Source organism: Camponotus vicinus, unplaced genomic scaffold, assembly GCF_025532165.1.
Source record: "Camponotus vicinus isolate PSW18456_S1 unplaced genomic scaffold, iyCamVici1.0 SCAF_8, whole genome shotgun sequence".
Lineage (NCBI taxonomy): Eukaryota > Metazoa > Arthropoda > Insecta > Hymenoptera > Formicidae > Camponotus > Camponotus vicinus.
The window spans coordinates 16765367-16777980 of NW_028141980.1; the positions used below are offsets into that span (position 1 = coordinate 16765367).

General features: G+C 26.7%; 1 protein-coding gene and 1 pseudogene across 8 annotated transcripts in view; one reads left to right on the forward strand and one right to left on the reverse strand.

Moving 5' to 3' along the window:
• Positions 1-12614, reverse strand: part of Slob (Slowpoke binding protein) — a 357719-nt gene that overhangs the window by 181530 nt on the left and 163575 nt on the right. For 2 of the 8 annotated variants that reach the window (XM_083107075.1, XM_083107074.1), the window contains exon 2: positions 5834-5899. The exons of the other annotated variants lie outside the window; for them this stretch is intronic. The gene's annotated coding sequence lies outside the window, so the exon portion shown is untranslated. The remainder of the gene's footprint in view (positions 1-5833; positions 5900-12614) is intronic. 8 annotated transcript variants of the gene reach the window in all.
• Positions 575-9053, forward strand: LOC145976407 (uncharacterized; annotated as a pseudogene).

The window sequence follows — 12614 nt, forward strand, 5'->3', positions numbered from 1 at the left end:
TTGCTGATCAAAGTGACATAAGTAATAAAAAATTTATGTAAATATACACAGTGACAATTGGTAAATAAAACATCACGATATTTAGCTTTCCAAATGGTAACTGTCATCGTATCAATTGCTAATTAGAAGTTTAATAAATAGCATGCATAGCTCGATTTTTTTAAATGATATAAGCTTCTTACCGCAAAACTCATGCTTTGAATAGTGAATAACATTCTGGAAGACTAAGTATACATCACGAGTGTGGATAACAGAATGAGACATGTAAATTTACTGTACAAAGGAAATTTCGAATACGCATGCGTGACTTTTACGCAAGTAATTCGCTATATTTTCCCTTATTTTCTTATAGTAAATATTTGGAGAAATTTCTCCTCTATCAAATCGATCGCATAATTAGAGATTTTATTGCGAAAAATACTATTAAATTATGAATATTATACTTTTACCGCATCATGTAGGTATAGTTGTGTCATTTTGTTTTATACAAATTATATGCAATTTTGCTAAAATTTACGCCGGAAGAGGAAAATAATAAAATATTCGATCGATTAGTAAAAAAAGGAAGGAATGTATGTACTCTCGTCTATTTCACTATCATATGCGTATCAGACTTTGCAAGAAGATGTTTCATCTCAAGAGTCATGATCAGTATTTTAGTTTGAATAGGATACTTCTTCTTGCTATTGGCCTGTGGCCCTATCAACAATCAAACTTCACTCGACTTCAATTCATTTTTCTGTCTGCTATTTTAACGTCGAGTTTTATATTTCAGGTAAGCTCTAATATAATAATATTATTAATAAATAAATAATTATTAGAGTAATCTTATATCACATGTAATTTAAATAACTCATAAAATTGAAATAAAACTTAGAATAAAATTGTATTAACTAAATTATACCTGTATATAATCATAAATTTTTTTGCATTTATAGTTATATATATATATATATATATATATATATATATATATATATATGTATATAAAATTACTATTTACAGTGTACACCCTTTATTTCACAAAAATGTACTCCGGATTTCATAGCCAAAGTTTTATCTTCCGCATCCTTCTTTGCTCTGTTTGTGGTAAAATATAATATGTTCTGTATTAATATGGAAGCTGTAAGTAATTTACAAAGTTAAAAACTTACAGGACAATTTATTTGCTCATAACTTCTCAATATATATATATATATATATATATATATATATATATATATATATATATATATCAAACAGGATAAATATTGTTGTCAAAGAAATTATTCTACAATTTTTTCTACATGTCACTCTTATGTATGCAAATGATATATAGAATTGTTCAAAAAAACAGGTAAAAGATTTATTGGAGCAACTACAGCTTATATGTAATGAGTTGAAAGATAATAACGAATCTGCTATCATAAATGAATATGGATGCAGTGCCAAACGTGTAACTGCTGCGCTTACGAGTAAGATATTTTTAAAAATTTTCAAATTATACTTCCTTTTTAAAGCGCACAAGCTGTTAAAGTTTCAGCGAAAATTCGATTTATTGTTAGATTGAGTATGCAACAATCTCTTTATATCACATATACAGAATAGGCTAAATAAAGTGTTGCAACTTAATATCTTTGAAATAATTTGGATTTTAATGTCCTGAGATTAGATTTTCTCCATGTGTCTTTTCACATGGACTTATTTTCCTTTTCTTTTCAAAAATATTGCCAAAATACTACTTAAGTGTTTGAAAATATTTGGTATGCTTTTTTAACATTTATTAAAATTAATGCGCTCGCAGTTCGATGAATGTCCGTTAGATATGAGCGTTCGGCGCTTCAAACAATTTTGAGTGATTATAGCTTGGAAATTAATGATTGTAGAAAAAAATTTCTCGAATAAAAGTGACTTCCTTTTCAAAGTAGAATCCACTATATTCATATTAATTTTTTGGTAAGGTACATTTTAAAAAATGGAACTTAGTACCCCCCACCCCCCGAGATTTCGGAAAATAAAAATAAGCGCATAAAAGAACACATCGAAATTAAAAAATCGAATCTGGAAATATGCAATAAAATCCATCCGTTTCAATGACATTAAGCTGTATTACTTTATTTGGCCTATTCTTTATATGATACATCAATTATGTCAAATTTATCACAGCATTTATAATGATTACTAACAAATATTTAAATTATATACAATGCTAGAAAGATGACAAAATTTATGCAACGCAATAAAAATCGATTACTCAATAAAAATCGATTACGGTCGGATCAATAAGAAAATACTAAAATTTATAATGCATGAATGAGCTTGAATTAGTATACAACTTAGAAAAATTATATGATAAAAATTTGAGTAATAATTGTTTTAATGCTTTTAGTATGTGGTATTTGCAGCGTATCTGCTATTATCGCCGCTCAATTTTCGTCGAAAATCTTCGATTTTATATTACCGATAAATGTATCTCAAATACATCGCATACCAATTACAGTGGAATATTTCGTCGATCAAGAAAAATATTCCTACTGGATTTTGCTACATATTAATGTAGCATTCTGCGTCGGGGCATGCAATGGTAGGAATAGGAACAACGCTTATTGCGTATCTTCAATACACTTGTGGAATGTTTAAGATAGCCATATAAACGTAAATAAGAGAACAACCATAAGAATGCAGGCTGTAAATGGGATTTTGTCATTTTCAAAAGAAATATTTTAAAGAAACATATGTTACTTTGTGAGCATAATTATAACACACGCATTATATTAATTTATTAATTTAGCTACCGTATCGAACATGCAATGAATAACAACATGCTACGAAATAATAATCTGAAGAACAAATTTTTGATTTTCGAGGGCTTAATTTTCGCAGTAGACATGCATCGACATGCTATGAAGTTCGTATATATTTGATAATGTGTTAAATTTTTATTATTTTATTCATAATATAACATATTTTTCTCCTTTAAAGATTGTCCAAACATTTACTATCGAGCATTGAGCCGATGATGTTCTGTTTAATAATATTTGGAGTAGCATCAGTGAGCCTTAATCTATATCGCGTAAGTTTTTTGTTTTGTTCGTTAATCTTAAGCTTTGAGCACGCGTTTGCACAAATGTACAAAAGTATAAAAATATAAAATACAAAATGTTCTGAATTTATGTGGAGTGTTGTAACTATTTATAAAGTGTGACAATAATCATTATTAAATTGATATATCATTATTATATCGAATAACATAATTTTCAAATAATTCTTATATTTATATGCTGAGAAAGAGAACAAAAGAGAGAGAAAGAGAGAGAGAGAGAGAGAGAGAGAGAGAGAGAGAGAGAGAGAGCAATATCATTGATATTTTAAACTAATTATTATCAACGGATAATAATTTTTTATTTTTATAATAATTAATAGAAACCAAATTAAAATATAAATGCTTGCTATTATTCGTAAAGTCGCAGTTATATTGTGTGAGAGAATAATTGTCAATGTGAAACACATTGTTTTAGATTTTTCAGATTACATCTCTAGATGATACATCTTTAGATGCCAAGGAATTAATAATGCCCTCTCTATGTGCAGGAATCACTATCTTATATATGTTCTTATCTAACTATATTGGTCAACATGTAACGGATCACAATCACGATATATTTGTTACGGTGTAAGTAACATTTCTGCGAAATAAAATTTGAGAAATCTATTTTCACTTTAGATACTATTATGTTAAATTTATAGGAGGTATTTTTGCACAACGAGCGCAAACTTAAAAAGCTTTCGTAATTTGTCTTAAATTATCGATTTGTCGCTTATAATTATTTATTATTGTAGATATAACGTTCGATGGTATGTAGCTCCTTTACGTATACAGAGAATGATATTGTTCCTGCTACAAAGAAAATCCAAAGATTTTATGTTAAACGTCGGATTATTTGTTGTATCTATAGAATTTTTCGCCACGGTAGGATGACATATAGAATATACTTATAGTATATTAGGAATAGATAGCGCAATATATGAATAGAATATTTTTTATTGTAGCTAGTCGAGACTTCAGTGTCTTACTTTACAGTTATATATTCTACACAATGACGAGGTTAAATCAAGTAACAGCAAGGACGAGATATAATTAAGAAAGAAATAACATTATTAAAAAAGATAAAAAATTCTACTTAGAGAAATGAGATTAATTAATTTGGACAAATAAAATTAATTAAACAATTAGATATTGTTATGTCCCATTTGTATTAGAAGTAAATATTCCACATAATATATTTTAAATAAAAACAATAATAAAGATGCATTTATTTTTCATTTTCAATATTTTTAATAAATAATATTTATAATGACACAGTTATTTTTAAACAATATATTTGGTATTAGAGCATCTATATTATCATTAATTTTAAATAAAGATTTAGATAAATGTTTATTTATAATATAGAATGATATAACAATCATACAACATTTTAATTGTGCTGATCATCGATTTAAAATTTGAAAGTGCCGTGCATTTATCTAATCTATTCGGTTTAAGATAACATAAGTTTACTAGACAGATCCGATATCGAAATGCTTAAAATTATAGAGAAAGATATTTTTCTCAAAGGTTAAATGTATCTTATAAGCGTCAGTACTGAAGTGTCGACATTGAAAGGTTTTATTTACAGGAAAAGGACACGCATTAAAATATTTTGAGCGTTTGTGATTATACGTATACACCTCACTGGCACAATTTTTGAAATGCATGTTCCAATCACAGAGTGGTGTTTTGTGTATTGCTTGATATTATATTAAATTTGCATTGAAATATTAAAAAAGGAGACTTGTAGATGATATTTAATCGATCAGTGCAAAAGAGAGGGGTGAGTGCATATCGTCGACTTTTTTCATAGTCATACTAGAAAATAGTCTAGAGTTCGTAAAGAGATGATCTGTATGATAGCACAATATTTTAATCTTAACAGAATGTTTCTGCTGGTTATAGGCTTGTAATCCTACCAACATTTAGAACTCGATCAACTTCGGTTTATCTTTTTCCTTAGTATTTTGAGCACTGCTATTTTTTATTCCAGTAAGAAAACATTTCTCAATATTATATATTATAACGAGCTAAGCTATAATATACAGTGATTTATAGCAGTTCTTTATTATTTATTACATGTTTCAATAATTTAAAATTTGCTGAATTTCATTTATAATTTGTATTAAAGTGAGCAGTTGTTATACAAAGCATCGAAAACAAAAATAAAGAAATGTAAAGATAAAATTAATTTAATAATGAAAATAATTAAGATCGATACATGTGTGTGTGTATGTGTGTGTACATATCATATTTATATAATTATTTAAATGCATGAATTGTACACAATATCATTGTCTTATTTTGATCATTTATTATTTATTTGAAATTGATTTTTAAAACGTAGTACGATGATTTTGAGATATACCTTGCATTAATAAAAATTAAAAGTTTTGATGATACAAAATCAAATAATAAAAAAAAGGCTAAAAACCAATCGTAGATGTTAGTACGGAAATAAATTTATATAATAAATAAATAATTTTTATCTTTATTACTTGATTATATACTTTGTATGTAATTGCAAAATATTTTTCATATAACATAATAATGCATAAAGAAGTAATTATTATAGTTATTTAAGTTTAAGCATTTTGTTGATCAAAGTGATATAAGTAGTAAAGATTTATGTGAACAAAGCGATATTTAATTTTTAAAATGTTAAATTTTATTTCACAGCAATTATTAATTAGAAATTTAACATATATATAAAATTTATCATTCATAGATCTAATCGACTGTTTGAAATAATATGAGATTTACCTGAAAGAACCGATGCTCTCAATAATGAATGACATTTATCTCTCGAAGACCAAGCGTACGTCATGACTGCGGACAATAGAAATGAAACGTGTAAATTTGCGGTACAAGAGAAATGGAGAATACGCATGCGTGACTTTCGCATTAGTATAATTCGTCCGATAATGTTTCCTCTTATTTTCTTATGGTAAATAATCGTTCAAATTTTTCCACTATTAAATCGATCGCATAATTGGGGTCTTTATTGCAAGAAATATTATTAAATTATGAATATTCCGTTTCTACCGAGCCGTATATTTATATCGTCTTGCATTAAATTAAATTTTACACAATTTATGCTAAAATTTATACCAGAAGAGAAAAGTAATAAAATATCCGTTTGAATAAAAAGGAGGTGTATATATTCTGATCGATTACTTCATTGTCATATGTGTCCCAGCAAAGACTTTGCAAAAAGATGATCCATTTTGAGAGAGAGACTCGTCTTTTTAAACTAAATAGAATTCTTCTGTTGGCTATTGGCCTGTGGCCAAATCAACAAACGACATTCTCGCGAATTCAATTCTTTCTCTTTTCTATTATTTTGTCGACGAGTCTTCTATTTCAGGTAAACTTTAATAAAATATTATTATTAATAAGAAATTACTGCAAAAGAGCAATTTCTTATATACCACATATAACTTAAGTATCTCACAAATTTATGTTGGAATAAAATTGTATCAACAATAAATTATAAATATGTATAGTTATAGTCTTTGCATTTATAATATCGGCGAAATTTCCGAAAACTGTCATGCTCCGATTTAAGTCAAATTTTATAAATAGGTTTCTTTTAGATAAAAAAGAAAGAGAAAGATTTTTGGCGATTCAAAAATTAAAACACTTTTTAAAACATTAAAACATTTTTCGTAAAAGCGAATATTACATTACATATTACATAGTCTGTTCAAAATGACTTTCAGTTGATCTTGATAAATTTAACTTGTTAAATTTAACTTTCTAGGGACATATGTTGTCAAGATCACATTGTTTATTAAAAATATAAATAAAATTTTTACGAATTATATCTAATTTTTAAATAACATGCAAACTCATGTGGATTCATATAATAATAGATCTCATTTCGCACTAACTCAGAAGTGGTGTGGGATGAATCTCGCTTCGCGTGGAAAGTTGCAAACCCATGTGAAACTGTACAATAATAGACTTCGTTTCGCATTGATCATGTGGAATGAACCTCGCTTCGTGAAGAAAATTGTAAATTCATGTAAAATCACAAAAATAAACCTCGTTTTGTACTGACTGCAGGGATAGTGCGGGTTGAACCATTTCGCGTGGAAAATTGTAAATTCATACGGAACCAAAATATAAAATCATACAAAAATGACGGTTAAAATCTTTTGAAGATCATTCAGGGTCATAACCTTGACAACATTTATCCTTAGAAATTAAATTTAACATCAAGAATCATTGGAAATCATTTCGAGTAGTCTATCTAAAGATAATATTCACTTTTATGAAAAAAGTATTCTAATTTTTGAATCGCTAAAAATCCTTCTTGCATTCCGAAAAGAAATCAAACAAAAATTATGCCTTTGCTAACATATTTTAGCTACATCTTAAAATTTTTTAATTTTTAATAGAATTAGAACATTATTTATTAAATTTTATATTAATTATCGGTCACCGGTGGTTGATGCAGCCTAAACGGAAAGTTATCGTTGGTCACCGGTGACCGATATAGCATTAACTTGTTAATGATATAAAAAAAATTCATGTATGTATGTGTGTGCTTATGATTATAAAAAATAATTTTTTGATGCAAATTCATACGTAAAATTTCTATTTATTACAGTATACACCACTGATTTCACAAAAATGTACTCCGGATTTCGTCGCCAAAATTTTATCTTCCGCAACTTTTTTTTCCCTCTTCGTGATAAAATATATCCTATTCTGTGTTAATATGGAAAATGTAAGTAGATAAGCTTATCTTATAAAGTTGGAAACTTAAATTTGGGATAATTTTTTAGTCAATAGTATAATAACTTAACACATTTAGTTAATAGTAACTTAACACATACATTAAACATAATTGTTGTTCTCAAATGAATTCTTAAACAAACAATTTATTCTATGTGTCATTTTATTTCATATGTTATATATAAAAAAACGATTTAAAATAATAAGATAATATGTAAAATTGTCCATAAAAATAGATTAAAGATTTATTGGAGCAGCTACAACTCATATGTAATGAATTAAAAGATGAAAACGAATTTGATATCATAAACGAATACGGATGCAGTGCCACACGTTTAACCGCTGCACTTACGAGTAAGATATTTTTAGATTCTAGATTTTCCTCAAAGACGACACACTTCTCTTTCGATCAGAAATTGTCAAAGTTTCAGCGAAAATTCGATTCAGAGTATGCAACAATCTTTTCATATGCATCACAAATACGTTATTTATGTCTAACAAAGTATTTGTCACATACATCATAATAATTACTACATTATAATAATTACTAACAATTACACTTAAATTAAATAAAATAATAGAAAATGGTAGAGAAGGGTAGATAATAGTGAATGCCTGAAAGAGTTTGAGATAATACAAACCAACTTAGAAAAATTATACGACCAAGATTTTAATAATAATTGTTTTTTTAACTCTTTTAGTATGTACTATTTGCAGCATATTTATTCTTGTTACCACTCAATTTTGGTCTAATATTCTCGATATTATATTACCAATAAACGCATCTCGACCATATTACATACCAATTCCAGTGGAATACTTCGTTGATCAAGAAAAATATTCCTCCTGGATTCTGTTACATATTAGTGTAGCGTTTCTCGTCGGAATAATTGCAATGGTAGGAATAGGAACAACGCTTGTTGCGTATCTTCAATACACTTGTGGAATGTTTAAGATAGCCAGGTACGAACGTGAAGGGAACAGCCATAAGAATAAGAGTTATAAATGTAATCTTGTTATTTTCATAAGAAACATTAATAAAATCAAAAATATGTTATTTGATGAGCATAATTACAATATACGTTATATTAATTTATTTATTAGCTATCGTATCGAGCTCGCAATGAGCAATAACATGTTACGAAATAGTAATGTCAAAAACAAATTTTCGATATTGGAAGGTTTAATTTGGGCTGTAGACATTCATCGACAAGCTATGAAGTATGCATGTATTCAATAATGTGTTTGATTTATTATTATTTATAATATAACATTTTTCTTTTTGTTTAAAGTCTGTCTACTAATATACAATTGAGTATTGAACCGATGGTATGCTGTTTAATAATATTTGGAGTAGCCTCAATGAGCCTCAATATGTATCGAGTAAGTTTTCTGTTTCGTTCTTCAATCTTTTTTCTAGATAAGCATATTTCAAAGTAAACAACAACATACAAAAGTATAGAATAGAATCCTGTTTCCTGTTGTGGACTGTTGTAACAATTAATAAAATACGATAATCTTTCATTCAGATGACCTCAAAGTTATCAAACAATTGTTGTATTTTTATATTACAAAAGAAAAAAAAGAGACTATAATAACATTGATAATTCAAGTTAATTAATATCAGATTTTTTGACTTTATTAAAATTAATATAGAAACCAAAACAAAACATAAAAGCATATTGTTACTCATAGTAAAACCATACATTGTACGTACGAGAGACTAATTATCAACGTAGATCTCGTGTCTCAGATTTTTCAGATTATATCTGCAGATGATATATCTTTATATAATGTCAAGGAATTAATAATACCCTTATTATATGCAATAATCATTTTCTCATACATGTTCTTATCTAACTGTATTGGTCAATATATAACGGATCACAATCGCGACATATTTGTTACAGTGTAAGTAATATTTCTGCGAAATAAAATTTAACAATTTTACTTAAGAAATCTATTTTCACTTTAGAGACTGTTATGTTAAATTATAGGAGATATTTTTATACAACGAACACAAACTTAAAAAGTTTTTGTAGTTTGTCTTAAATTATCGATTCGTCACTTATAATAATTTATTATTGTAGATATAACGTTCAGTGGTATATAGCTCCTTTACATATACAGAAAATAATATTATTCCTGTTACAAAGAAAGTCCAAAGATTTTATGTTGAATTATGCCGGATTATTTGTCATATCTCTAGAATTTTTCGCTACGGTAAGATAATATGTAAAATATACTTAGAGCGTATATTACTAATGATTAACGCAATCAAATATAAAATATTTTTCATTCTAGTTAGTCAAGGTCTCAGTGTCCTACTTTACAGTTATATATTCTGTACAATGACGAGTTTGAATCATATATAACAACATGGTCAAAATACTTTTAACAAAGAAATAATATTTTATGTATTAAAAAATTTAAAAAAGTGGATGTTTCTATTTTATAGCATGTACAAAGCTTTTTATGTAAGAAAGAATATGGAGAAACAAACATTTTGTTGATTAAAGTGTAGTAAGTAGTAATGTGTGTAGTAAGTAAAAATTTATGTAACATATATATATATATATATATATATATATAAAACGATAATTAATAACGTGTCGGTATTTAATTTTTAAATTGGGAAATTTCATCGCGCCGATTGCTAATTGGTTTAACTTACATCATGCATAAGTATGATCGATTCTCTTAAATAGTATCAGCTTTATCAGAAAGACTCGATGCTCTCAATAGTGAATGACATTCGTCTTGAAGATCAAATGTACGCCACGAGAGCAGACAACAGAATGAAACGTGTAAAATTGCGGTGAAAAAGAAAAGTAGGGAATACGCATGTGCGACTTTCGCGCTTTAGTAATTCATTCGATAAATATTTTCTTTTATTTTCTTATGTTGAATTATGCCGGATTATTTGTCATATCTCTAGAATTTTTCGCTACGGTAAGATAATATGTAAAATATACTTAGAGCGTATATTACTAATGATTAACGCAATCAAATATAAAATATTTTTCATTCAAGCTAGTCAAGGTCTCATGGTAAACGCTTGCTGAAATTATCTGTTATCAAATCGATCGCAAAGAATTAGGGAATTTATTGCGAAAAACATTAAACTATGGACATTTTACTTTTATCGCGTCGTATTATATTGTGTCGGCTTGCATTCTGTGAAATTATACGCAATTTGTGCTAAAATTTATATCAGAAGAGAAAAATAATAAATAAAATGAAATATCTGAACGAACAATGGAAATTAGAGGGGATGTGTGTACTTTCTTCGATTATTTCACTGTCATATGCATCTCAGACTTCGGAAAACGATGATCCGTTTCGAGACTCAGTATTTTAAATTGAATAGGACTCTTTTACTCGCTATTGGTCTATGGCCTTACAAACAATCGAACCTTACTCGACTTCAATTCACTTTTCTGTCAACTATTTTGACGTCATGTTTTATATTTCAGGTAAGCATTTTAATATAATAATATTAATATATTATTATAAATAATAAATATATACATATCTTAAATATATCTCATAATTTAGATTAAAATAAAATTATATTAACTATAAATAATTGTATTCACTTTCTTTGCACTTATATAATTACACACACACACACACACACACACACACATATATATATATATATATATATATATATATATATATATATATATATATATAATTATTGTCATTACTGGAAAAGCAAATTTTTATCTATATGAAATTTTCATCATTTATTGACACACATTTAATGATCTTTATGAATATAATTTTCTACCAAACATTATATTATAAAAATTATTTAAAATAAGTTTAATAACATAAAATTAAAAAGTTGTGCATTTATATGCGCGCTTCTAACTGTCTAAAAATAATTTTTTAATACAAATTCGTAAATAAAATTATTATTTACAGTGTACACCCTTTATTTCACAAAAATGTACTCCGGATTTTGTCGCTAAAATTTTATCTACCGCATCCATCTTTGCCGTTTCTGTGATAAAATATAACATGTTTTGTATTAATATCGAAGCTGTAAGTTAGTTTATAAGTTAAAAATTTGCGAAATAATTTATGAGTTAATAACTTATTCTCTCTTTTCTCTCTCTTCTCTCTCTCTCTCTCTCTCTCTCTCTACACATATACATTAAATAGAAATATATTATTATTAAATGAAATCTTACATGAACAATTTTTACATTTCTCTGTTATGTATATAAATGTATAAAATATAAAAATAAATTATTAATATAAAATTACATTATTATAATTAATAAAAAAACAGGTAAAAGATTTACTGGAGCACCTGCAACTTGCATGTAATGAGTTAAAAGACGAAAACGAATTTGCTATCATTAACGAGTATGGATATAATGCTTATCGTTATACTACTGCACTTATGAGTAAGATGTTTGTAAATTTTTTAATTCGATTATACTTCATTTTCAATGCAAAAATTTCAAGATTTCAGCAGAAAAATGATTTAGACAGAATATGCAATACTTTTTATATAGAAATATACATGATATATCAAGTATGTCAAATTATATAATTTATCACATGCATTTATGCAATGATTACTAACTAAAAATGAATATATTTAAATGATATAAAATATTAGAAAAAATATAAGTGTGCTATAAATTACATAATAAGAACCTATCATGTTAATAAAAAAGTGAAAATATAAATAATTTAATATGTCTAAATCATTATATAATTAATATAAATCCACAAGATAAAATCACATAAACGATAAGAAGACTATGAGAATCAAAAAATG